Source organism: Eriocheir sinensis, unplaced genomic scaffold, assembly GCF_024679095.1.
Source record: "Eriocheir sinensis breed Jianghai 21 unplaced genomic scaffold, ASM2467909v1 Scaffold87, whole genome shotgun sequence".
In the NCBI taxonomy this organism is placed as follows: Eukaryota; Metazoa; Arthropoda; class Malacostraca; order Decapoda; family Varunidae; genus Eriocheir; species Eriocheir sinensis.
This window is the reverse complement of record NW_026112241.1, coordinates 544820-572074: the sequence shown is the minus strand read 5'-3', so window position 1 is coordinate 572074 and position 27255 is coordinate 544820. Positions and strand designations below refer to the sequence as shown.

The window sequence follows — 27255 nt, the reverse complement described above, 5'->3', positions numbered from 1 at the left end:
AGGAGGTTGTCCTCTGATAGGAAGAATTGTGAAAAGGGAACTGGCAATTCAGGGAAGGTTTGATTCGTCTCCCGACTCGAGGGCGTAAATTAACCTCTTCCACACAGAATTGGTCACGCTGAGCAGTGTGTAGCTCAGAGTAAAGTGAAAGTTGTGGATGACCTCTGAATTCGGTAATCGCGCCTATCGGAACATTCAGAGATAAAGGCATCCTTTCGACCACATTTGTTTTTTCCAGTGATGTATTTTATCTCCGGATTGTATGTGAATCGTTAGAACCATCTTGCCAGACGACCGTATGTAGGTTTTTCCTTTAAGAAAGATCGTGTTATGGCCGCGTGGTCCGTAAACACCACAATTTTGTGCCCCATCACCGTGTCACGAAAATGCTTCAGAGCCCACACAATGGCAAGAAGCCTCTAGGTGGAGAGTAACAAGAATAGTTCTTTTCCGGAGCTGTAAGGGCTCGAGCTGGCGAACAACTATCACATGCTTTGCAACGGACATATCTGTTTGCATCAGCGCGGCTCCCTACTCCACTAGCCGAAGCGTCGGTACAAAAGCTGAAGGGTCCTTGAAATCCGGAAAGACAGGACCGGAGCCCCGTGTAAGCCTTTCTTTAAATCCTCAAAACTCGTTTGTTGAGCTGGGAGCCACTGAAATGGTACGTCTTTCTTTAAAAAGATGGGTTGAGGACTCGCGCGAGCTGCAGAAGTCCTTAATGAAAGGCCTGTAATAACCTGCGACACCAAGAAAAGAGCCGTACCTTGTCACCAGACGTTGGCTGAGAGACTCGGCAATAGCCTTTATTTTGTCGTCCACTGTATGGATGCCGGAATTCGTCCACGACATGCTGAGGAACTTGATCCGAGGCTTTAAAATTCACATTTGGTGATTTTGAGCTTTAATCCGACCTCCTGAAGTCTGTGAGGACTGCTTTTTGAATGTTTCCATGTGTGCATGCACGTCTTTTACTATGCTATGATGATGTCGTCTAAATGCACATAGACAGAGTTGCCCCAGCAAGTCACCAAAATACTGTTCATTGTCCTTTGGAAAGGTCAAAGGGAGCTCCTTTGAGGCCAGAACGGCATCCTTGTCCCACTCATAGTGGCCATGAAGGGCGTGCTGAAAGCCGTTATTTCACGTGACTCCAGGGAGGCCATGGGCAGTTGCCAGTAGCACTGACCAGATCAAGACTCATAAATACTTTATTTCCTCTACCAGAGACACATCAGAAGATCTCTAAGAACGGGAAGCGGAAAATGATCATCCACAGTCGCAGTGTTCCACACGCCGGAAATCAATCACAGGACGATAAGAGCCGATCTTTCTTTGGAGACCAGGAACAAGGGCAGAATTCACGGGAATTCGATTCTTTGACATGTTTGTATTTCCTAACACATTTCAGAGAATCAGTTGATTTTCCACCTCCCTCTGACTGTGGGGGAGCTTGGCACCGCATTGATATATAAGGATTTGTATTGGGTTTTAACTTAATGTGCAGTATAACAGCACTGCGTAACTCAAGCGGCTCGCCTGGTAGAGCAAACGCCCCCGATAATGCTCCAGAAGCTGGACTAAGGTTGGCTTAATTTCGGAATAGTGTGCAGCACTTTTAGGAACGCTTCTCTAAATGGGCTGTGTCTTGTTCGGAGAAGCCTGACACGCCGGATATACCTGCAAAACTTGGGCTGAAGGGTATTCAGCTGGTTCCGGGCGACATTTCTCCCACATACACTAGACTGGCAACAATCGAACACCGTGTTTTAAGGATACAGGATTTTCATCAAGGGTTGCTGATCATGATATCCATCAGTTCTCTTGATGGATGAATATCGTTGTTGGATAATCAGGATGCTCAGTCGTATGAGGAAGGTGTGGTTTACTGTCCGCTGAGGACATGCTTCTGTTCCTCCTTGGCGCTTTGTCATTGCCAGAACAACATAGATCAGCTGGCTGGACCGTGGATGGCATCTTCGGATGGGGTTGTGGAATGCCCGCCCTGCAACCTCTGACCTCTATCTGAGCCCGTCTCAGATGTGATGTTGATTCGTTTCGCGAAACAAGGAATATTCAGAATGTCCTGATTGTTTGCAGCTTCATATGAGATACTTACTTTGTGGCTTGCAATGCTGCTGCTGGGGCGAGGGGTTGATGGTGAGGTGTTCCTGAACATATGACCTCTAACATCTGGACTGAAGTCAACCAGCTTCCCGCTCAGTTTTGAAGGCCGAGAGGCGAACGGCGTTCTTCTCAAATATGAAATAAATAAAAACAACTCAGCTGTCTTCACTAGTGCTTTTTTACATAGCCCTGAAGCCAGAGCGCGTCTTCAGGCTCTTGACACAGTCAACCGCATAATGATTGGCCTCCAATCATGGCGTCCCCAAATCAGCTTTGTTGAGAATTTTTTTGGAGGACTCAGCCGTGTGCGCCCATCCTGTCCTGGCTTGATGCTTGGTTTACTCACCCCGAAGATTTTGATGAAATTCCCTTTAAAACCTCTTCGGTTTACACCAATGTCCCCAGAAGCGAACAGGGGCTGCATCAAATTCGCCGGAGGCCTGGAAGTAGCCGTGACCGAATGAAAGCGATTTTATCATGATCTTCCGTAATGGAGGAATTTATGATGGCAGATTCACACAAATCTAAAAACTGTCGCCAAAAATCGGTCTCGCCTCGAAGTATCGAATACTGGCGCTGAGAGTTGGAATGACCCGAATCAGGCGGGGGAAGGTGTGATTTAGGAGGAGGAGGAGGTGGATCGACGAGCATTGTGTTCGGCCGAGTGGGGAGTTAAGTATTCCAGGTGGTTGAGGTGAAGGGGCGCTATCCCTTGGGAGGAAGAGTACGTAGCCCCCGATCGCAAATTCACCATTTAAATCACCGGTGTTTTGCACCTTGCTCCAATTCTCCTCTTGAAGGACGAGCCAACTGTTTAAAGGTGTCGCCGAGTTTGGCGAGAGTGTGCAGTTCATACTATGGTGTAAACCATTTCACAAAGAGGAGCAAATGTTGATAGCTGTAATATGAACCAATAAACGGAACGTGTAGGAATGAATAGTTTGCATTGAAAACCTAAAAAAGGCAGAAAGAATGGCTAACCAAAGGTGCCTGTATAGACGTAATACGAAGTTAAGGGTATAATGGAATGCCCTAATGATATGGTATAATGAAAGAATAACTATATAAAACAAAAGTGGTATGTTAAGTGAGTATACCATTGACTCACGTTTCTCAAGCGGTGAAGAAACGGAGGCAGGGCACGCAATTAACTTTGATCGAGGAAATCATTATATCAATAGACTCCTTAACAAACAATGAAAGAATCAATATCGTATGCGAATGAACGTTACTCTCACAATTATGACTGATTAACAGTGTTAGGAACACAGAAATAAAAAAATCATGCCCTGCACGAACAATAATGAAAATAAGCCGAGTCGGCATATTTGGACAAGAAGAATATCCACAAATACCAGATTAATCAGCTGATGTAGTGGAAGGGCGACGGCTTGTGATGCCCTGGGTGACGTGCAGTCGTTGTGGAAGCGCGATCAGGAAACCTCGGCCGCAGCCACGGCGGCAGTGAGAGGTGAGGGATAAGGCTGACATCAGAGGGACTCACCAATGGAGGTTGAAAAACTGACCCAGCAAAATGAGCGGCCGCGGTGCTGACCTGGGGCTGATACACTGCCGCCAGACGTATGATGGCGCGTCGTCCTTGTTATAGTAAGAGATGGGCGGCGGTGGCAGACAAGACGACGGGTGTGTAACCTCTTGAAGACGCCTTGCAAGAAACGGTAGTGGGAACAGCTTGCAGTCACCGGGGAGATGTCGCAGGTACCCTTGCTGACTGTTTGCCGGAAGAGGTTTGGGCCGATGCTCCCGGCAGCGGCGGTGGTGCCGCCAGCTGTGGAGCAAGGGCATGCAGGGTATCCCAAAGGTCGGCGGGGCGTGCCTCCTCGTTGCAGGTGTGAACCACCTCTGCCGTATCGTGGAGTGGCACGGTGCGTAGCAGTGCTGGCGAAGCAGGGGGAGCGGCATGGGTGTGGCCCTCGCTATCGGCTGCGTAGGCCTGTGCGTTGTCGGGGCTTGTGGGCTTGACGCCTGTGGGGAGTTGCTTGAAACTGGTGTGCTCTCGGGCTTGTAGGCTGGCGAGCCTGTGGGCTTAGCTGGTGTGCTCGAGGCTTGTAGGCTGGACGCCTGTAGAGTTGCTTATAGCTGGTGTGCTCGAGGGCTTGTGGGTGGCATGTGGGTTGCACGTAGGTGGCGACTTGAGATGCTTGGCTGGCGCCGTGTGGGTTGCACATGGGTGGCGACTTGTGAGATGCTTGTAGCTGGCGCCATGTGAGTTGCACGTAGGTGGCGACAGGAGATGCTTGTGGCTGGCGCCTTGTAGAGTTGCACGTGGGTGGCGACTTGGGAGATGCTTGTAGCTGGCGCCTTGAGTTGCACATCAGGTGGCGACTTGGGGAGATGCTTGTAGCTGGCGCAGCAGGTTGCGCGGCAGGTGGCGACTTGTGGATGCTTGTAGCTGGCGCCTTATGAGTTTACGTAGGTGGCGACAGCGAGATGCTTGTAGCTGGCGCCTTGTGCGTTGCCGCGGACAGCAGGTGCAGGTGCCGCGGACGGCAGGTGCGTTGACTCCTTCTTCCGCTGTGCACCTGTCCCGGAGTTTGGCGGTGAGTTCTCGTGGCTTGGAGGAGAACGAGGTGGCGAGAGAGCACAGGCGCGGGGTGACCTGCCAACCAAATGTAACAGGCTTGTCGGGGGGCGTTTAAAGGGTGTTGATTAAGACTTCAGCTTCATAAGGTGAATTATATTCGTAGCCTTTGTACAAGCGACAGGCAGGTGACTGTCGTTGTGTCGATCGGACTCTCGTGGAAGGAGTGGCGAGTTACAGGTTGAAAATGGTGGCCACAATTGGTCACGTATGTCAAGGTGACCTCCACGCACCATCAGTGCTAAGTATACAAAAACTGGACAGTAACACTGACAGACGGCTTATTCCTATGGTGGCGTGATCTATCTGTCGTGGGGTTTTCCATTGTTGACAATTGTATGCCTAATTCATTGGTGATATTAAGCCGTAATAATACATTGATATCCTACTATAATATACACCCAAACTTTACCTTGCCTTCCCTACACACACACACACACACACACACACACACACACACACACACACACACACATGGAATAATAAAAAAAACTGAAATATTTATCTTAAACGTGAATTAAGGGTCATCAAAGGAGGAAGGAAATAATGTTATATTCATAACATCATAACAGGGATTGAAAGCTTAGTAGACTGATAGTGCCCTCCCCTTGACAGAGTGTGTGTGTGTGTGTGTGTGTGTGTGTGTGTGTGTGAATATGTGTCGTGTTGCATGTGAATGTGTGTGTGTGTGTGTGTGTGTGTGTGTGTGTGTGTGTGTGTGTGTGTGTATCATTCATTCATCATTTCATCGACGCCTGCTCCTAGGAGCTCCCACCAGGGGATGGCCACGGCAGAAGAGCTTCCATCTTCCTCTATCCAGACACTCCCTCCTTGCCTGCTCAAAGTTTCTCAAGGATCTTTACCCCCTCTCCCTAATGTACTCTTGCACCCTATCCCTCCATTTCACTGGAGGTCGTCCTCAAGCATTCCCTCCCTCTATCTCACTCACATACACCCTTCTGGTCATCTTACTCTCCTCCATTCACTCCATGTGGCCAAACCACTTTAAAGTCTGTCGCTTCACTTCTTCCACCACTCCACACTTCTTCCCTTCACCCCCGTGACACATTCCAAAATGCTTGTACACACTTTCATTACTCATTCCATCCATTCTACTCACACCACAATCACTCCTCAAATAACTCATTTCCACTGCCTGCACTCTAGACCTCTGACTTTCATTCCAGGCCCACGTTTCACTTGCATATGTGAGGGTTGGTACTATTATTGTATTTCTCAAATCCCTCTTTACCTCCATGCTCACACTTCTGCCATTCATGATTCGTCCCAAAGGCCCTACCACCCTTCTTCCTTGCAATGCCCTTTCTCTTGTCTCTCCCTCCGTACCACCATGCTTGCACATAACTGATCAAGATACTTAAACTCATTGACCTCCTCCATTTCTTCACCATTCAAAATATTTTGCATTCTTTTTCACATTCAATTCCCACTCTCAGGGCATACAAAATCTACAACCTCACTTCTACTTTGCTCACAAACCATCACTTTACTTTTGTTGACATTTTCAGCTTTTTCCTGTTACAGACACTGTCAAAAACACTGACCAAATTTTGTAGGCCAGTCTCACTTTCTGCAATGAGCATCGTGTCATCAGCAAACAGTATTGAATTCAGTACCCACTTCCCTCCCTCATCGAACAGTCTTACTCCAACTTCTCCAACTTTGCCCTTCATTTCTCTAATGACACCATCCATATAAATATTGAATAACCATGGTGACATGACGCACCCTTGTCTTAGGCCCACTTTTATCTCAAAATGTTCACTTGTTTCTCCAGTAATTTTGACACATGCAGATGCATCCTCATAGAAAGACTTTATTGCACTAAGCAGTTTTCCTCCCACACCATAAATCTTTAAAACATCCCACAATGCAATCCAGTCGACTCTGTCATAAGCTTTTTCCAAATCCATGAAGGCAGCGTATAGTTTCTTTCCTTTTGCTCTTATTTTTTCTACCACCATCCTGAATAAAAATATCTGATCCACACATCCCCTTCCCTTCCTGAGGCCTCCTTGTTCTTCACTGATTTTCCCTTCTGTAAGTCTTTGCACCCTCTCTGTTATGACTTTTCCATATACCTTTCCGGGTATACTCAGTAGACTTATACCTCTATAGCTCCCACATTCCCCTCTCCTGCCCTTCCCCTTGTAAACTGTAACAATGATGTCCAGTCTGCTGGCACCCCCCCTCCCATGCTACTTCACATATCTTGACCATCCATTTCACGACTTCATCTCCTCCACACTTCAACATTTCTGCTGTGATTCCATCAATTCCTGCTGCCTTTCCACTTTTTAATCTCTTTATTGCCTGATTTACTTTTTCATATTTTATACTTCTTTCTTTATATACTCTACCTCTACTCAAAACTGCTGTTGTTACAGCTGCTGGACGTCCATCCTCAAAATTCATTAGGTTTTTGAAATATTCTTCCCATCTCTCTTTCACAGCTTCCCCGTCTTTCAACATCTTTCCATTCTCATCCATAACTTCATTTATTTTACTTGAGGAGATATTTTCTGCATTTCTTTTGTTTTTTACTTCTTTCCAATAGGATTTCCTGTTCCCTTTATATTTTTCACTTAGTCTTTTTCCAAAGTCTTCATCAACTCTCTTCTTACTTTCTTTTATTGCTTGTTTTAATTTCATTTTGCATTCTCTATATTTCTTTTTCCTTTCCCTTTTTACTTGTTCAGACACATTTTTTTCTTGAGTTTTCTTAAAAAGTTCCCTTTTCTCTTTTACTATCCTCCTTATCTCTTTTGTCCACCTTGAATTTCCTTTTCTTTTTCCATCTCTCACCACTTTCATCCCTAACACTTTTTTGTTGTAGTTACCGTTATTTCTTAAAATGTTCCAAAACCTTTTTCAATATTTGTATTATCTTTTACACTTTCCCATTTTTCACTTAAGGCCTCTGCCATCTCACGGTTATACTCATCTTTTATTTATTTTTCCTGTAACTTTTCTATCTTCAATATTTCATTTTTTACTTCACCTTTCTTTTCAAACACCCACTTTTCTTTCATCTTTAACTTTGCCCGCACTGCAAGATGGTCAGATCCATCGAACATTCCTCTTACTACCTTTGTGTCACAAATTTATTTTCTAAGCCTTTCATCTACTGCCACATAATCAATCAATCCTTTTTGCTCATTATCTTCTCCCCTCCTCCATGTGTATTGGTGGATATTCTCGTGCTGAAAGAAGGTGTTCGCTAGGAACATTCCCCTCTCAGCACAGACATCCACCAGGCACTCTCCATTATCCCCCATTTTCCCACCACATCCATCACACATTCATCACCCACTTTAGCATTCATATCTCCCATCATAAAAAGTTTCCTTTCTTTCTCAAAACTCTTCAAACATGCATTCACTTCCTCCCAAAAAGCTTCCCTTTCTCTCAGTCTTCTCCTTTCACCCACACAATTCTTGATCCCTTCCAACCATAATCAGTCACACCATTCCACACTCTTTCAGACATCACAATAGCACATCCTTCCTTACTCCTGCCTCCATACTTCTCATCTATCCCCGTCCATACAACCCCCCAGGCACACCCTCCCACGTACCCTCTCTACCATCACTCACACCAGTTCCACGAATATGTGTTTCACTCACTCCCAACACATCCACTCTAACATTTATAAATTTTTCAATCATCACTCTCCTCTTTTCCTCACCACCTAAACCATTCACATTAATAGACACCAGTCTCATACATTCCTTTCTCTTCTGCCGCCCTCTGGCCATCGCCCCTGCCTCTAGAAACTCGATAAAAGTATGCTTGATAATTTCCCTCCTAAATCTATACTTTTCTAATTTAAATCCATTACTGCATGTTCTATCCTGCTGGCTAATTCTCAGTACTTTACTTATATCGCCTTTGTTGTAACTCTTGACCCATTTGAATACTTATATCAGATCTCCCCGCACTCTTCGTCTTTCTAGTGAATGTAAGTTTAGATGTTTCAGCCTATCTTGATATGAGAGGTTCCTCAGTCCCTGAATCATCTTGGTCATCCTCCTCTGAACTCATTCTAGCAAGTTGATGTCCATTCTGTAGAGTGGGCACCAAAACTGGACAGCATAATCCAAGTGTGGCCTAACTAACGCTAAATAGAGTCTGAGAATGACCTCTGCACTTTTGTTGGTTACCGTCCTGTTAATAAAACTTAATACCCTGTAAGCCCTATTCCTCGCACTAATACATTGCTTCCTTAGTTTTAGGTCAGAGATCACCAACACTCCAAGATCCCTTTCACAGTCTGCCCTGCCTATCGATGTGGAGTCTAAACTATACCCGTGTAATGGGTTTTGTGTTCCTACACTTAGTATGCTACACTTGGTGATGTTAAAACTCATCTACCATTTCTCTGACCAAGCTGACAGTTTGTTAAGGTCCTCCTGCAGTGCTCTAACATCCTCCCTTGTCCTAATAGTGCGACCTATTTTTGTGTCATCTGCAAATTTACCTATGTCACTAGTTATCCCATTGTCTATGTCATTGAAATAGACAATGAATAAAAGCAGGCCTAAAACTGAACCTTGATGAACCCCACTGGTAACATTACCCCATTCGGATTTTTTACCGTTAATGGTGGAAGAGGGAGTGCCAGGATGGGTTTGAGGAAGGGCTAAGGGACATGATTTTAGGATGGGTTCAAGGACAGGGTGCTAGGATGTGTTGAAGGACAGGATGGTAGGATGTGTTTTAGGATGTGTTGAAGGACAGGGTGCTAGGATGTGTTGAAGGACAGGATGGTAGGATGTGTTTTAGGACAGGGTGCTAGGATGTGTTTTAGGATGTGTTGAAGGACAGGATGGTAGGATGTGTTTTAGGATGGGTTCAAGGACAGGATGGTAGGATGTGTTTTAGGACGTGCTTTAGGATGGGTTCAAGGACAGGGTGCTAGGATGTGTTTTGTTAGGAATTAGGTCAGTTAACCAGGGGATTAGACAAATTAACGATTTCCTTTATGGAACTAGTCTCGGGCCAAGAGTTCAAGCCAACTAAGAGTATCGTCTGAGCTCAAATAAGCCTTGGATGGTACTTACATACTTCGCTCATCGGCTCCCAGACCGAGACAGTATCATCGTATTCACTGCCTGAAGACTAAACACATTTACCATGAAAGGAATAACAATAGTTCAGTGTTTCCTTTCATGAAATAATAAATAATTGCCCTTGCGGCAAGGATAATTCAAAATACCCCTTCTGACCCACGTGGTTGGCTTTCGGCCCACAACATCACCTGCTCTCAAGCTAACAACACCTCAGCGCTTTCGCCCCATATTAACTCGCGGCAGTGCTGATTTAAACTTAGTCTCGAGGACAACAGTACTCCTCCAGAACTTACTTCAAGAGACCACTTCTTTTGAAACCCTTCGAAAGATAAGTGCCTCCTACAGTGATTACAACTAGGTATTACTATCAGGCCTGTTAGGATTATCGTTGTAACGCTGGGAGGTGCTTGTAGGGGAAAGCCCGGCACCCCTGCTGTATTAGTGGTAAGTGGTTTGTGTGTCTTTTTGTGGAGTTGTCTTGGTGTGGTTCATGTGTCTTGCGAGAAACATAAACGTTGGGTACGGTAAAGTCACTGTATCACAACAGTTTTAGGATGGGTTCAAGGACAGGGTGCTAGGATGTGTTTTAGGATGGGTTCAAGGACAGGGTGCTAGGATGTGTTTTAGGATGTGTTCAAGGACAGGGTGCTAGGATGTGTTTTAGGATGTGTTCAAGGACAGGGTGCTAGGATGTGTTTTAGGATGTGTTCAAGGACAGGGTGCTAGGATGTGTTTTAGGATGGGTTCAAGGACAGGGTGCTAGGATGTGTTTTAGGATGTGTTCAAGGACAGGGTGCTAGGATGTGTTTTAGGATGGGTTCAAGGACAGGGTGCTAGGATGTGTTTTAGGATGGGTTCAAGGACAGGGTGCTAGGATGTGTTTTAGGATGTGTTCAAGGGCAGAGTGCTAGGATGTGTTTTAGGATGTGTTCAAGGACAGGGTGCTAGGATGTGTTTTAGGATGGGTTCAAGGACAGGGTGCTAGGATGTGTTTTAGGATGGGTTCAAGGACAGGGTGCTAGGATGTGTTTTAGGATGGGTTCAAGGACAGGGTGCTAGGATGTGTTTTAGGATGGGTTCAAGGACAGGGTGCTAGGATGTGTTTTAGGATGGGTTCAAGGGCAGAGTGCTAGGATGTGTTTTAGGATGGGTTCAAGGGCAGAGTGCTAGGATGGGTTTTAGGATGGGTTCAAGGACAGGGTGCCAGGATGTGTTTTAGGATGGGTTCAAGGGCAGAGTGCTAGGATGTGTTTTAGGATGGGTTCAAGGACAGGGTGCCAGGATGTGTTTTAGGATGTGTTCAAGGGCAGAGTGCTAGGATGGGTTTTAGGATGGGTTCAAGGACAGGGTGCCAGGATGTGTTTTAGGATGTGTTCAAGGACAGGGTGCCAGGATGTGTTTTAGGATGGGTTCAAGGACAGGGTGCTAGGATGTGTTTTAGGATGGGTTCAAGGACAGGGTGCTAGGATGTGTTTTAGGATGTGTTCAAGGACAGGGTGCCAGGATGTGTTTTAGGATGTGTTCAAGGACAGGGTGCCAGGATGTGTTTTAGGATGGGTTGAAGGACAGGGTGCTAGGATGTGTTTTAGGATGGGTTCAAGGACAGGGTGCTAGGATGTGTTTTAGGATGTGTTCAAGGACAGGGTGCTAGGATGTGTTTTAGGATGGGTTCAAGGACAGGGTGCTAGGATGTGTTTTAGGATGTGTTCAAGGGCAGAGTGCTAGGATGGGTTTTAGGATGGGTTCAAAGACAGGGTGCTAGGATGATTTTTAGGATTTTTTTTTTTTTACAGCTAAGGAGACAGTTCAAGGGCACAAAGAAAAAAAGAAAAAGCCCTCTACTCACTGCTCCTGAATAGAGGTCAAGGGAGTGTCCAAAAAGAGAGGTCAATTTCGGGAGGAGAGGTGTCCTGATACCCTCCTCTTGAAAGAGTTCAAGTCGTAGGCAGGAGGAAATACAGATGAAGGAAGATTGTTCCAGAGTTTACCAGCGCGAGGGATGAAAGAGTGAAGGAGCTGGTTGATTCTTGCATAAGGGGTTTGGACAGTATAGGGATGAGCATGAGTAGAAAGTCGTGTGCAGCGGGGCCGCAGGAGGAGGGGAGGCATGCAGTTAGCAAGTTCAGAAGAGCAGTCAGCATGAAAATATCGATAGAAGATAGAAAGAGAGGCAACATGGCGGCGGAATTTGAGAGGTAGAAGACTATCAGTATGAGGAGGTGAGTTGATGAGATGAAGAGCCTTTGACTCCACTCTGTCAAGAAGACCTGTGTGAGTGGAGCCCCCCCACACAAGATGCATACTCCATACGAGGGCGGACAAGGCCCCTGTATATGGACAGCAACTGTGCGGGGAAGAAGAAATGGCGGAGACGGTACAGAACGCCCAGCCTCGAGGAAGCTGATTTAGTAAGAGATGAGATATGAAGTTTCCAGTTGAGATTTTGAGTTAAGGATAGACCAAGGATGTTTAGTGTTGAAGAAGGTGACAGCTGAGTGTTGTCAAAGAATAGGGGATAGTTGTTTGGAAGATTGTGTTGAGTGGAGAAACTGTGTTTTTGAGGCGTTGAAGGACACCAGGTTCCTCTTGCCCTAAGCGTTCTGTTGCCTCCAGCCTTGAATCGTTAAGTTCCTGTGGAGTGGGTCTTCTATTAAAAGAAGTTGAGTAATGCAGAGTGGAGTCATCGGCATAAGAATGGATAGGACAGTTCGTTTTGGAAAGGAGATCATCAATGAAGAACGGAAAGAGAGTGGGAGATAGGACAGAGCCCTGCGGGACACCACTGTTAATAGGTTTAGGGGAAGAACAGTGACCGTCCACCACAGCAGAAATAGAACGGTCAGAAAGGAAACTGGAGATAAAGGTACAGAGAGAAGGATAGAAACCGTAGGAGGGTAGTTTGGAAAGCAAAGATTTGTGCCAGACCCTATCAAAAGTTTTTGATATGTCCAGCGCATTAGCAAAGGTTTCACCGAAAGGGCTAAGAGAGGATGACCAAGAGTCAGTTAGGAAGGCTAGGAGATCACCAGTAGAACGCCCCTTGCGGAACCCATACTCTCACCTGGTTCTCTCACCTGGTGGGCTTCCCAGAACCCGGTAGACACAGGGCCCAAAAGGAAGCCGCACTCTGCTGATGCGCCAGCCTGACTAGTTCAGTAACCTCCGTACATACAAATACATGTGCTATAGACAGAGCTGGAATTGTGCATCATGTGCAGCAAAGTAAATAATCAATTAATAATATGTAAATGAACAAACTAAAATGTAAAAAGTCTGTCACCGAGATGAGCAGCAAGGGATGCTTTGAATGCTGAGAGTGAATTAGCTGAAACAACATGCTGGGGAAGAGAGTTCCACAGCGAAATACCTCTGACGTTGAAGAACCTCTTGCGGATCTCTAATTCAGTTCTTATGTGTGCAACCTTATACTGACGGCCTCTTGTGGTGCCCAGAGGTGGACTGACAAACATATCCTCGGGGGCAATAGCACAAAAACCGTGAAATATTTGCCAATACTTTACCATGTCATGTCGTAGCAGCCGACCATGGACAGAGTACAAGTCCAAAGCCTTCAGTCTCTGGGAATAACTTAGATACTGGCGATCAGATAGAAGGTTAGAAGTGGAAAGGTGCTTTTGAATCTTCCGGTTAAGGATTGATTCAAAAGCTTTAGATAGACAAGAAAGTAAAGCTATAGGGCGGTAGTTTGAAGGATTGGAACGGTCACCCTTCTTAGGCACAGGATGTACAAAGGCATACTTCCAGCAGGAAGGAAAGGTAGATGTTGATAGGCAGAGACGAAAGAGTTTGACCAGGCAGGGTGTCAACACGGAAGCACAGTTTTTAAGGACAATAGGAGGCACTCCATCAGGTCCATAAGCCTTCTGAGAGTTGAGGCCAGAGAGGGCATAGAAAACATCAATTGGAAGAATTTTAATAGCAGGCATAAAGGAGTCAGAGGGGGGATGAGTAGGAGGAATATACCCAGAATCGTCCAGGGTGGAGTTCTTACAGAAAGTTTGAGCGAAGACTTCAGCCTTAGAGACAGATGAGACGGCAGTGCTGCCGTCAGGGTTAAGGAGAGGAGGAAGAGGAAGAAGTGAAATTGGAGGAGATATTTTTGGCTAGATGCCAGAAATCATGGGAAGAATTAGAAGAAGCAAGATGTTGACATTTTCTATTGATAAAAGAAGTTTTGGTAAGTCGGAGAATAGATTTGGCACGATTCTGGGCTGAAATGTAAAGGTCAAAGTTAGCGGGTGTTCGAAGGCTCTGGAACCTTTTGTGAGCTGCCTCTCTATCTTTTATAGCACGAGAACAAGCGTGATTAAACCAAGGCTTTTTAGCATGAGGAGTAGAGAAAGAACGTGGAATGTATGCCTCATTCCAGAGACAATCACCTCCATGAAGCGCTGGGCACACACAGAGGGGTCTCTATCCTGGAAGCAATAATCATTCCACGGGAAATCGGAAAAGTACATCCTCAGGTCATCCCACTGAGCTGAAGCAAAATGCCAGAAGCATTGCCTCTTCGGTGGGTCCAGAGGATGTACAGGAGCGATAGGACAGGATACAGAAATAAGGAGGAGGAGCCCAACGGAGAGAACAGTTTGACAGAGTATGCAGAAGGATTAGAGGTAAGGAAGAGGTCTTCTTAGTGTAGAATGTTAGGCCTGTCTCCAAGATGGTCAGGAATACGAGTAGGGTGCTGAACCAACTGCTCTAGGTCATTGAGGAGAGCAAAGTTGTAGGCTTGTTCACCTGGCTGGTCAGTGAAAGAGGATGAAAGCCAAAGCTGGTGGTGAACATTGAAATCTCCCAAGATGGAGATTTCAGCGAAGGGAGAGTGGGTCAAGATGTGCTCCACTTTTGAGTTCAAATAGTCAAAGAATTTTACATAGTTAGTAGAGTTAGGTGAGAGATAAACAGCACAGATGTATTTAGTAATAGAATGACAATGAAGTCTTAGCCAGATGGTAGAAAATTCTGGAGTGAAGGTCGTGGGCATGAGAGCAAGTGATGTCGTTGCGCACGTTGGCACAACATCCAGCTTTGAATTGAAATTTAGGATAGAGATAGTAGGAGGGAATAGAGTAGAGATAACTGTCAGTAGCCTCAGAAACCTGTGTTTCGGTGAGGAAGAAGAGAAGGTGAGGTTTAGGAGGAGAAATGGTGTCAAAGAAAGAATGAAAATTAGAACGAAGACTGCGAATGTTGCAGAAATTGATAAGGAGGAGGTTTTTAGGAGTTATCAGGACGCCTCTCAAGTCGGCAGCCAGAAGGGGAGTCCTCCCTGGGGGAATTTATGGTATCCCCCCCCCAGGCGGGGACTCCCGAGGCTCTGTAATTTTCGCCATTTTAAATTTTGAATTTTGGGAGTGTGTGTGTTGTGTGAATGTTGTGTGGTGTAAAAGAGAGAGGACTGTCTTTAGAGAGCATGCTGAACTGCTCTCTGGTGTTGATGAGACAAAAGGGAAAGGATGGGTTCAAGGACAGGGTGCTAGGATGTGTTTTAGGATGGGTTGAAGGACAGGGTGCTAGGATGTGTTTTAGGATGGGTTCAAGGACAGGGTGCAAGGATGTGTTTTAGGATGTGTTCAGGACAGGGTGCTAGGATGTGTTTAGGAGGGTTGAAGGACAGGGTGCTAGGATGTGTTTTAGGATGGGTTCAAGGACAGGGTGCTAGGATGTGTTTTAGGATGGGTTCAAGGACAGGGTGCTAGGATGTGTTTTAGGATGGGTTCAAGGACAGGGTGCTAGGATGGGTTGAAGGACAGGGTGCTAGGATGTGTTTTAGGATGGGTTGAAGGACAGGGTGCTAGGATGTGTTTTAGGATGGGTTCAAGGACAGGGTGCTAGGATGTGTTTTAGGATGGGTTCAAGGACAGGGTGCTAGGATGTGTTTTAGGATGGGTTGAAGGACAGGGTGCTAGGATGGGATTTAGGATGGGTTCAAGGACAGGGTGCTAGGATGTGTTTTAGGATGGGTTGAAGGACAGGGTGCTAGGATGGGATTTAGGATGGGTTCAAGGACAGGGTGCTAGGATGTGTTTTAGGATGGGTTCAAGGACAGGGTGCTAGGATGTGTTTTAGGATGGGTTCAAGGACAGGGTGCTAGGATGTGTTTTAGGATGGGTTCAAGGACAGGGTGCTAGGATGGGTTCAAGGACAGGGTGCTAGGATGTGTTTTAGGATGGGATGAAGGACAGGATGGTAGGTAGGATGTCTCTTTGGGCAATCCTGCATCAGCTGACAGCTTCCCACCTCAGTAAATTCAGGTTATAAAATTAAGATTCTTCAGAGCAATGGAATTTGTACTGACAGACTGTTACTGAATCACTACCAGCACTCTGGCACTTGTTACTTTTATGAATTTCCTGCATTTCAGAATTTGGACAACTATATTTCAGCTTACAAAATCCCCGTTAGCAAAAATAAATTTTACTGGGATTTTTCAGACCAATTCAGACTCCTGGACTTCCACGACACCAACAGCAACACTCAGGCACTCACATCCCTTACAAATCCCTGCACATCAGAATCCGGACGCCTAGATTTCAGTGTAATTTCCTCCTTAGTAAACTGAGGTAAACGTAGTGATTTCTAAGACCAATTCAGACTAACCGACTTCACTATCTGGGAGGCAACACTCAGCACTAACATCCAGGCCGGAGCGCTTGGTGAAGCCCCTCCTGACGAGTCGCCGTTCACCGACGCACTCCAGCGGCAGACTGCTGAGGCCGAGGGCGTACATGGCGGGCCAACACACAGGTCAGAGTGTGGAGGGTTTCTGCAGGGAGGAGGATAAAAGTGGCAGTTATGTTGGGCTGTTGGAGAGCTGCATCTTCACCAGCTACCTTCCTCTAACACTTCTGAGCTTTTATTTAATTCTTTATCATCAGTGAACTCATCCCCTGAGCCTAGAGAGAGGCATGAAAACAGCCTTCATTAAAAGCAGGCCAGCAATGCTGCATATCTAAATGATTCTTTACCTATCCAAGGGCAGACAAAGTACATCAATCAGTGACATAACAAAAGCACTGCATAAGGAGGAGTAGGAGCACTTTCTCCAGCACCCTCAGCCTGTTATCTCTTTGGCAGGAAGAGAGGCAACGTGAGGCCTGGCTCCTTACCGCCCACTCCTTGATAAGCTCATCCCTGTGGGTGAGGGAGGGCAGGGTGGTCCCAGAGCTCACCAGATATGCACACGTTAAGGTTGGCCTTAATCCACGGCACGCGGAGGGTCTGAAAGGTGCGCCCACAGACTTACACATCATGCTGGACTTTTCATGTGAGGAGTTCTAGATCAGATAATCGTTTTAGGCTTGGTTACACATGATGTCGGACTTTCAACATGAGAAATTCAACCTAAGATAATCCTAGTGACTGGCAGAGCAAAAAATGTATATTGGTTACACACACACACACACACACACACAAAAGATAAACAGTGACAACAGAAAAAATCACCAACAGTCATTAACTCCAGCTATGTCCTTGGAGAGGATAGAGTTAAACCACAAACACTTGCAGCACATTCTGAGGGTGGCAAGACACTGTGAGGAATATTACCAACAGTCATGTAACACAAAGGGGGCAGCTATGTCTTTGGCCAGTCCATAATTATACTTGTCACAAACACTTGCAGTATATTCTGAGGGTGGCAAGACACTGTAAGGAATATTACCAACAGTCATGTAACACAAAGGGGGCAACTATGTCTTTGGCCAAGCCATAATTATACTTGTCACAAACACTTGCAGTATATTCTGAGGGTGGCAAAACAGTGACGGCCTGCCTGCATGCTTGCTGACAGCTAGTCACCACTGCTAACAAGGAGCATGTTTAAGGTGCGTCTCTTCACTCACCCGCTGACTGCACCCCATACGGTCAACTTGGGTAAGCCTCCATGTAGCTGCCCTTCCCATTCTAAGAGTTACATGAGTCGTGAGTTATGTGAGCGTCCCCGTGGCCATACAATACTTATGGTTGTGACTTTACTATATATATTCTCCATTTTTTGTATTCTATTATTTTCTATCAATATTAACCGGGCAAATAAGTTTACTCTCATAATTTAATGGTCTTCTATTTTTTATTTTATTTACAGCACAGAGAGCAACTCAAGGGCAACAAAAAGATGTAAAAAAAAAAAAAAAATAACTTCCCCTCACACAGTAATAAGTCTAGAGTGGCCAATAGAGAGGTCAATTTCGGGTGGAGAAGTGTCTTGATACTCTCTTCTTGAAAGAAGTCAAGTCATAGGCAGGAGGAAATACAGATGAAGGAAGGCTGTTCCAGAGTTTACCAGTGAAGGGGATGAAAGAATGGAGATACTGGTTAACTCTTGCATAAAGGGTTTGGACAGTATAGGGACGAGCTTGAGTAGAAAGTCGTGTGCAGCGTGGCTGTGGGAGGGGGGGAGGCATGCAGTTAGCAAGTTTCGAAGAGCAGTCAGCATGAAAATTTCGATAGAAGATAGAAAGAGTTGAAACATGGCGGCGGAATTTAAGAGGTAAAAGACTATCAACAAGAGGAGGAGAGCTGATGAGACGTAGAGCCTTAGCCTCCACTCTGTCCAGAAGAGCTGTGTGAGTGGAGCCCCCCCACACGTGAGATGCATACTCCATACGAGGGCGGACAAGACTCTTATATATGGAAAGCATCTGTGCGGGGAAGAAGAACTGGCGGAGACTGTACAGAACGCCCAACCTTGAGGAAGCTGATTTAGTGAGAGAGATGTGAAGTTTCGAGTTGAGATTTTTAGTTAAGGATAGACCGAGGATATTTAGTGTTGAAGAAGGTGACAGCTGAGTGTTATTGATGAATATGGGAGAGGTGTTTGGAAGATTGTGTCGAGTTGATAGGCGGAGAAATTGAGTTTTTGAGGCATTGAAGGACACAAGGTTCCTTTTATCCCAATCAGAAATGATAGCAAGGTCTGAGGTTAAGCGTTCTGCAGCCTCCAGCCTGGAGTCATGTAATTCCTGTTGAGAGGGTCTTCTGTTGAAAGAAGTTGAATAATGCAGAGTTGAGCCATCAGCGTATGAGTGGACAGGACAGTTTGTTATGGAAAGATCATTGATGAATAACAGGAACAGAGTGGGTGATAGGACAGAGCCCTGTGGAACACCACTGTTGATAGTTCTAGTAAGTAATGGCACCAGTCCTCTCTGCCAAGGATTAATTCTAGTTTTCCTGAAGGAGTCTCATTATGACACCCACCTCATGGCTGCCAGTTCTGTTCCACTCATCCATCATGCACTGGTAGTGAGGGCCGGCCACTGCAGGCACTCAAACATAATGAATGACCTTGATCAAGCCTATCGTTATGCTGTCCAGCTTTCTAATGCAGTGGGGTGTTGGGGGGTAGAGGAGAAGGAGTAGCTAGAATAATTTTCCAGGGTTGGTGATTTTTTTTTTTAAATCAAAGAAATCAAAAAATCATTGATTTTTTTTTTTTTAATTTTCAGATTTTTTTATTATTATTATTTTTTTTTTTTATAAATATATATCCTGCTGAGTGATTTGAAAGTCTCCATAGGTTACTTTAAGTTTAAGTTTAGGGCCTGTAAGTCTGAGCACAGTCAAGGATCCAGATACATACTTGTTCAATACTTGTTTGTAGTTGGTACAGGAGCAGGTTTAGGACAGATAGAGTTGCCTGAAGTTGTCATTTTCATGACAGAATATTATATTATTACCACAGAGAAGAATATCTACTTCTGTTACTGTTTGGTTGCTAACCTTGGTTATTATTATGATACATTGCCTGCCAAGTTAGTAAAGACTAAAGGAGGAGGATTTTGGGGGGAGCATCAATGTGTCAAAAACTGGTCCTGTCATTTCATCAAATCAGCAAAAAACTAAATCCATCAAATTTTCCAATGTTTCCATTTTGTCAAAAACAGCTTTTTACCCTTATCCCATCAGTGTAGCAACAAGTTCATATCATTTCAATGCATCAAAAATGAGAAGGCATCAATATATCAATAAATCCAGATGTTATCAAAGCATCAAATTGTTAAAAGTCATCAGAGCATAAAAAAAATCAAAGTTATCAAAGCATCAAAAGTCTAGTCCATGATGACACTGTGGGGTATTACGACTTTGACAATGGTACACCATCACAACTACCTGACAATGGTACACCATCACAACTACCTGACAATGGTACACCATCACAACTACCTGACAATGGTACACCATCACAACTACCTGACAATGGTACACCATCACAACTACCTGACAATGGTACACCATCACAACTACCTGACAATGGTACACCATCACAACTACCATTAATGCAAATGTTTCTACATCAACGAGTAAAGTGGTGTGACACAGTATGATCGAGACTAACTTGGGAACCAAATTCTCGAACTAACAAGTGATACTCTGTTCGGGGTCACGAGGCAATATCAATGAAAGCCTCAGTCATACCCTTGACAGATCAGAACGGGTTCTGTACCTTGTAGCACCAGGAGCACTTCAGCCTGAGGAATTAACAGAAATGTAAAGTGCCATCTATCAATAAGATGCCGGCCAACTACTCCATTATCCGGGGTAAGATCCACCATGGAAATGGACAGTATATTCATATGCAGTTTATCTCAGCTGTGGGCCACACGATGGACAGGCACCTTTAGTTTCTAGAGGCGGCCCACACTCGAGACAGATACGATTCAGATGATGCTGATGAAGCTGCTGTTGACTAAGAAAATCAACCTTCTCAGCAACAGAATCATTGTCCCTGCGCTGTGTGTCTGGCACCCCTAGAGAGAACGATCTGCTTCAGGCCTTGCAATAATGCACAGGTCTGTGTAGGCTGCAACAGCATCACAGAAACCATGAGGTATCCATGTCCTATCTGCAGGGCCAGGTGCAGGAGTGATTAGAAATATTCACTCAGCAAGATATGAAATACTGCTGCTTCATTTCTAGTTTTGAACGCTGCTGATTAATTGCAACCCCCAGTCTTCAGAGGGAAGAATGACACTCTCAATTTTATGGTTCTTAGGTTATTTATTGTAAAAAAAAGTCACTTGAAATAAAGACTGATATTGATATGTATCTTGTTGTGCTGCCTCGCGCTTCATCTGCTGGACCTGAACATAATGTGTCAATGTTTTGCTAAGATCTGAAGATGTTTTTGACATTTTGGAAATATATGAAGTTTTGGATGCATTGATTTGATTTTATCCATTTTTGATGCTTTGAAGCCATCTAGTGTTTTTGATGATTTGATAACATCCAGGCAGTGTAAGCTTTTTTATAACTTGATAAGATACAGCTTTTTGGATGCTGTGAAAAGATAGTCTTTTTGGCGTTTTGATAGGCCTGACACCCTTGGAATAGTTTTCATGCTTAGAAGGCGCCCGATTTTTTACCAAGTAAAAAACATATGGCAAGTTGGCAACATTAGAGCAAGAGGATATAACAATGTAGGATTATTTATTTATTTATTTATTTATTTTTTTTTTTGGGGGGTATATACCTCGAAGAGAATAAATGAATCAATACATATGAATAGGTTGTTTTACTTTACCATCTTTGGAGCACATCATTTAACTTATGGAAGACTTTAGTTAAAAAAAAAATCATGATTTTTTAGTAAAAAAAATCAATGATTTAATCATTTGATTAAATAAATTTGATTTAATCATTGCAAACTCTGTAATTTTCCACTATATTTTTATACTTTTTATCATGGTAAAATGCATTTAAATATGCCTTTTGTCCTTGTTAAGCTTGGTGCTGGCTGACTGATTGATAATGGAGAGTAGTAAAACAGGAGGAGGAGGGGGAAGAGGAGGAGGAATACATAGGAAGAACAGACACTAGAAGACCTATCGGTCTATGGCGAGGGTGTCAGTTTACTACCACTACTACTAGTAATCTACGTGTGGTAGAACAGGACAGAAAAGATGAAGGCTCCTTCCCACCCACCTCTCCCTCCGGCAACGTGCAGGAAATAGTTAGAAGAGAACACCATGTACCTTTAAGGAAGAAAGGGACATGGAAATTTTACAGTAAAGAGAGAAATAAGAGGAAATTACTACCCTTAACTTACAATACTGGTAACCTAAGCTGTGGGGGAAAATGACTTCATTACATAAGAACATAAGAACATAGAAACACAGGCAGACTTGAAGAGGCCAAGTGGCCTACACAGGACAGCCCCAGAATCCCCCCTAATACTCACGATGGGTGAGGTGGAGGCTTGATCCTCATTTTACCGGCGGTACTAGGCACGCACCAGTAACCTGTCACCTTACTGCACCCACACCTCACTCCATCTGTCATGCGGACATTAACTGTTGCTTTACTCTTTTGTTAACTTACGCTACTTGCAATCTAGGTTGTGGGAGAGAATAATATGGATTTAGGTTGAGGTCTTGCTGCAATCTGTCTGAAAACATGCGAAGAAGGGTCAGTATAATCTTATATCCCTGAAGTACTTATCCAATGAAGACTTGAAGCTATTGATACTCTGTGCGCTAACTACTGACGGTGGGAGTCTATTCCAGTGATCGACGACTCTATTATTGAAAAAACTTTTGCGCACCAATGTGTTACATCAGTTTCCCTTCAACTTCATACCGTTGCTGCGTGTTATTGTGTTGGTGTCTCTCTGAAATAGACTATCTAAAGGAGGAGGAGGAGGAGAAAGGGGAATAAAAAAGCATTGGTGTGTTCCTATACCTAACAAATGCTGGCAGCAGGGTGGGTGAACATAAATTACTGGAGTCTGAGGCAGAGTTGCATTGCCAGGTGACATGAAGGCAAGGGTGGGTGAGGCATGGGGGCACGTTACTGCACTCACCATCCAAGGACTGCAGGCTGGAGGGCATACTTGGCACATCCTTGTAGTGGGGCAGCAGGAGGAACCAGTGGGAGGTGTAGGGGTGGAGGCCGACCACCTGGCAGGACATCTTGGCAGGGCTCAGCGTGTGGCCTATGAACCTTGAGTTGGAGCAGCGTTGGAACACTCTCTCATCGTCCTCTGTCCCTGTGGTGGTGCTGGCCTGGCTCTTCCTCTGGGCTGAGTCTCTGAAATGGGAAAGCAGCATTCATCAAGGCATTACTATAGGAGACAATGCATGTACAGAGGGAAGAGTGCAGTCGCTACAAGCTTCTTTCAACAGCAAGGGAGGCAGCTTAATGGACAAAAATCACATTAGCAGCGACAAAAAAGCCTGCTGGACGCTGCTCTCACCAAGGAAAAGAGAATGAGCACACACCAATGTTTCAGGGCCAACATTTAGGACAGAATGGTTTTGAAGGACTGGCTCGCACTACAAACACCCTCCCCCTCTTCCTCTTCCTACATCTCTTTCTCTTCCTATCCTCTGCTCCTCCTTCTCTTCCTGCCCCTCCTACTTCTTCTCCTTCTCTTCTCTCTCTATCTCCTCCTCCAACTCCTTACCTAATATATATGCTTTGAAGAGGAAGAAAAGGAGGAAGAGAAGGGGATAGGAAGAAAAGAGGAGGAGGGGAAAGGAAGAGAAAGAGGAGGGAAAGGAAAAGGAGAAGGGGAGACAGGAAGAGAAAGAGAAGAGAGAGAGGAGGAGGGAAAAGGAATAGTGAATGCATCAACATAAAAGCCTGCTGGACGCTGCTCTGACAACGGTAAGAAGAATGAGAGGCTGGAAGATAGGCTGGCTGTTAATTTCCTCGTGTTTCAATATTTTCCAGAGGTTTATCATCTATTTTTGTTTTTTTAAAGTTGAGCACAGTTGTTCATGGGCCAAATATTTGTATACATTTTTATTCTTCATTGTTCATTTCAGCTAAATCATTCGTATTCATAATCTACACAGATGGATTGCAATGTGTGTGTGTGTGTGTGTGTGTGTGTGTGTGTGTGTGTGTGTGGGAGGATACCCAGAGACACACAGTGGCGGTCCCTTGCAGACTCCTAATGTTCTTATGACTAGAAGTATTTACAGGGACAGAAGGAATTTACTTCAGGGCACACAGGGACAGGATGAGAACACACAATGATATACAAGGACAAGGAAAATGGACATATGCACAAAAATAGGATACGTTTAAAAACATGTCCCTTACTTGGTTGGCGGTCATGCACGCCCACAGCCCTTAGTGCATGGCGGGCGGTGACGTGCAGGCTGTAGGCGTGGTCCACCCTGGCGGCTCCCTCCTCCACGCCGCTCGATGAGTTGCTGCCACCACCCACGGCTGCTCCCTCGCCAGACAGTAAATGTCATCGCCAACTGCAGACGTAATTTCATGCAGTATATACGTACATAAATTCTTGGGCTATATTATGGCATATGTTATATAAAGATTTCATGAGATATAATGTCATGTATTATTTGAACATTTAAACTTAAAAGCCTGCAAGATGTCAGTCAGTCTACACATCAGCAAATATTGTGGCCCAGTTGTGGCGTGGGTTGTGAGAGGAACACCAAGTAATTGACCACAACTTTGCAGAGGTTTGAATGTACTATTTATAGTAAACATATAGTGGTAAAACAAATGGTTTAGTTTAGTTTGATTTCCAAGAGCTGAAGCAAAAAGTGTTACAAGCCAACTTGAGCTCCCCTTCCTCCTCCTTTTCCTTCTTATTACAGTTATTATTATGAGAGACAAATCAGGCAGAAAGGGAGGAAGGCTGACACTGTGAGCTTCCACTCCAGCAGCCCACACACACCGCAGACCACAAGAAGGAAAGCTAAAGCAATGAGAAAACTAGAAAGAAGCTGAGATACTGTAGAAGATCATACAAGTGGAGGGACAGAGAGACAAGGCAACAGATATCCCAAAATACACCTCTCCTCCTCCTCCCCCTTACATTCCTCCTGGCCTGGCACCGCCGCCTCCCCCGCTGTGCTGCCTGCCACCCGAGGTTCTCCTTGGCCCAGAATGACGGGCGTGGGCATGGCCGTGATGGGGCAGCTGATTTGATGCAATGCAGGGCCGCACGCCGCCCTCTGCCCTCTGCTACTCTGTGGGGAGGCCTGTGTTAGCATCCCTAGCATTGCTGTGATGCGTTACAGTTGGAAACTCTTCTGCCGTGGCCGTCCCCTGGTGGCAGCTCCTAGGAGCAGGCGTCTATGAAATGATGATGATGTTCCAGCACAATGATCCTCACCAATCTGGCTTTTGTCTGAAGTCTTGTTCCTTTATTTGAGACCTATCAAGCAGACAGTACAAGTGAATGTTACAATTTTTTATGGGAAAGACAAGTGGAGTACCCCAGGGCAATGTTTTAGTCTCATTATTTGTGGTATATATTTATGATCTTACTGAATATAGTGCAGTTTTTGACTGGACAGATGTTATGAGTGGTGCAGCCAGGGTAATGTTCTAGAGGCAGTATTACTTATGGTATCGTATATTGTGTGTGTGTGTATATATATATATATATATATATATATATATATATATATATATATATATATATATATATATATATATATATATATATATATATTAATGACCTTACTGAGTATAGAAGAATGGTGTAGTTTTTGACTGGACAGATGTTATGAGTGGTGTAGCCCAGGGCAATGTTCTGGAGGTGGTTTCATTATTGTGGTTTCTTACCTACATTTCTTACCTAGATGGGGAGAACCCCATCTAGAATCAGGTGACGCCTACAACCAAGACAGCAAGTAGATTGTCCTTTAGATGATCTGATGGTTGGCTAATGTGGCATCACCAAGACCACACAAACCACTGCCATAACACTCTTGAGCAAGTGGCAAGACAATGCAGTCAGGTTGGCAATCCCGAGTGGAGACACAGCACAGCACAGGACACAATTTTACAATTCAAAGTCATACTCAACAACCCAAAGTCAATGAAAATCACACAAAATTTGACCAAAAGAAGTGTCGAGATGCTGTTTAAAAGCATTAATAGAATTCACCAAGACAACTGATTATGGTAAATTATTCCAAATGCTAATGACCCGCACTGAGAAGACATGAGCTCGAACATCAGTGTTGTAACGAGGCACAAAAAGCTTGTCTGTTGTGATTTTTAGCAAAGAGGTGACCTAGATTAGGACAAAACCCTTTCAGAATGTTGAACACCATAATAGGATCAGCTCTGATCAACCTTCCTTTAATGGAGTCAAGACTCAATCTAGCGAGACGTTCACTATATGGTAGATCGTGGAAACCGGCAATTTTCTTGGTCCATCTCCTCTGAACATTTTCTAAAAGCCTGGGTCATGTCACCTGTATAAACAGTGAACCAAACCACAGAGGCAAAGTCCAAGATAGGGTGAATATGAGAGATGAAAACTGCCTTCATGAAATCAGCAAAGGGTACCCTTTAAAATACAGTAACCAATGCCTCCAGCCTTGCCAGTGATTTCTCTCACATGCAAGTGAAACCTTAGGGAGGAATACACCCTGACCCCAAGATATTTATAGTTATCTCGTACATCTTGAATGGCTTGGTTTCCTATACAATATGGTAGAGGAACAGGAGCATCAAGGAGATTCCTACAACAGTTCGTTCTGGCACATTTACCAACTGAGAAAGATAAACCCGTGAACACATACTCACTTCTTCCTCTGGCACTACTCTCCTCTACACTAAGCATACTGCACTACTCTCCCTGCCGCCTGACAGCCGCTGGTGATCCTCAGCTTCCGTGTTGCAGAGCGGCGCCCCGTGCTGTGTTTACCTTCCCTGCAGATGATGACGATGATGTACGTGGGTTGGCGCCCTTGCAGCGGGAGCACAATCCCGTGACATTCCTGTCTCGTTTCCGTTACAGTTTGCGTTTGCTTGTTCAGTATCAGTAATATTTTTTTTCTATCATTTCCGGCTGCTGGTTCTGCTCAAAGGGTTGTTTGTACGATACAACGTGGGGACTTGTTATTCGTCTCGTACTGCACCAAGGCGAGACCACCGAGACTCCAGGCCCCACACATCCCTCGTGACGTCATCAGGACTGGTGTTCAGATATCCCGCGCGCCTATTATGCTGTCTGCTCGCCTCCCCCTTCCTCTCTCTCTCTCTCTCTCTCTCTCTCTCTCTCTCTCTCTCAATTTTCTTATATATTTTTGCAACAGAGAGAGAGAGAGAGAGAGAGAGAGAGAGAGAGAGAGAGAGAGAAAAATGGGCGGGAATCTCTCTCTCTCCATTTTCTTATATATTTTTCCATCAGAGAGAGAGAGAGAGAGAGAGAGAGAGAGAGAGAGAGAGAGAGAGAGAGAATAACACGAAATGTATGGGAATCAATCTCTCTCTCTCTCTCTCTCTCTCAAAACGCGGCTCGACAAGGTGCTACCTGGATTGTAGATTTTATCTCACCTGGGCATGTCTTTCCAACTTATGTGTCTCACAGTACTCCCTTGTACGGGTCATAAAGCCTTCTGGAGTACTTATCTTCCTTGCAACTCCTTGTAACTCTCTCTCTCTCTCTCTCTCTCTCTCTCTCTCTGT

The 27255-nt window shown here is 44.8% G+C and overlaps 1 long non-coding RNA gene across 5 annotated transcripts; it reads right to left on the bottom strand.

Annotated features, from left to right (window-relative positions):
• Nucleotides 1-16115: 16115 nt before the first annotated feature.
• Nucleotides 16116-26641, bottom strand: LOC126994760 (uncharacterized). 5 transcript variants are annotated; one of them, XR_007749554.1, is made up of 6 exons: nucleotides 26371-26641; nucleotides 24644-24985; nucleotides 23896-24059; nucleotides 22649-22875; nucleotides 16956-17067; nucleotides 16116-16612 (listed from the first exon to the last, which is right to left on the bottom strand). It is a non-coding gene; the product is annotated as an uncharacterized LOC126994760 (long non-coding RNA). The 5 variants fall into 5 exon arrangements; XR_007749556.1 differs by lacking the exon at nucleotides 16956-17067; XR_007749552.1 differs by lacking the exons at nucleotides 16116-16612; nucleotides 16956-17067 and adding an exon at nucleotides 21881-22179.
• Between the last annotated feature and the right edge of the window lie 614 nt (nucleotides 26642-27255).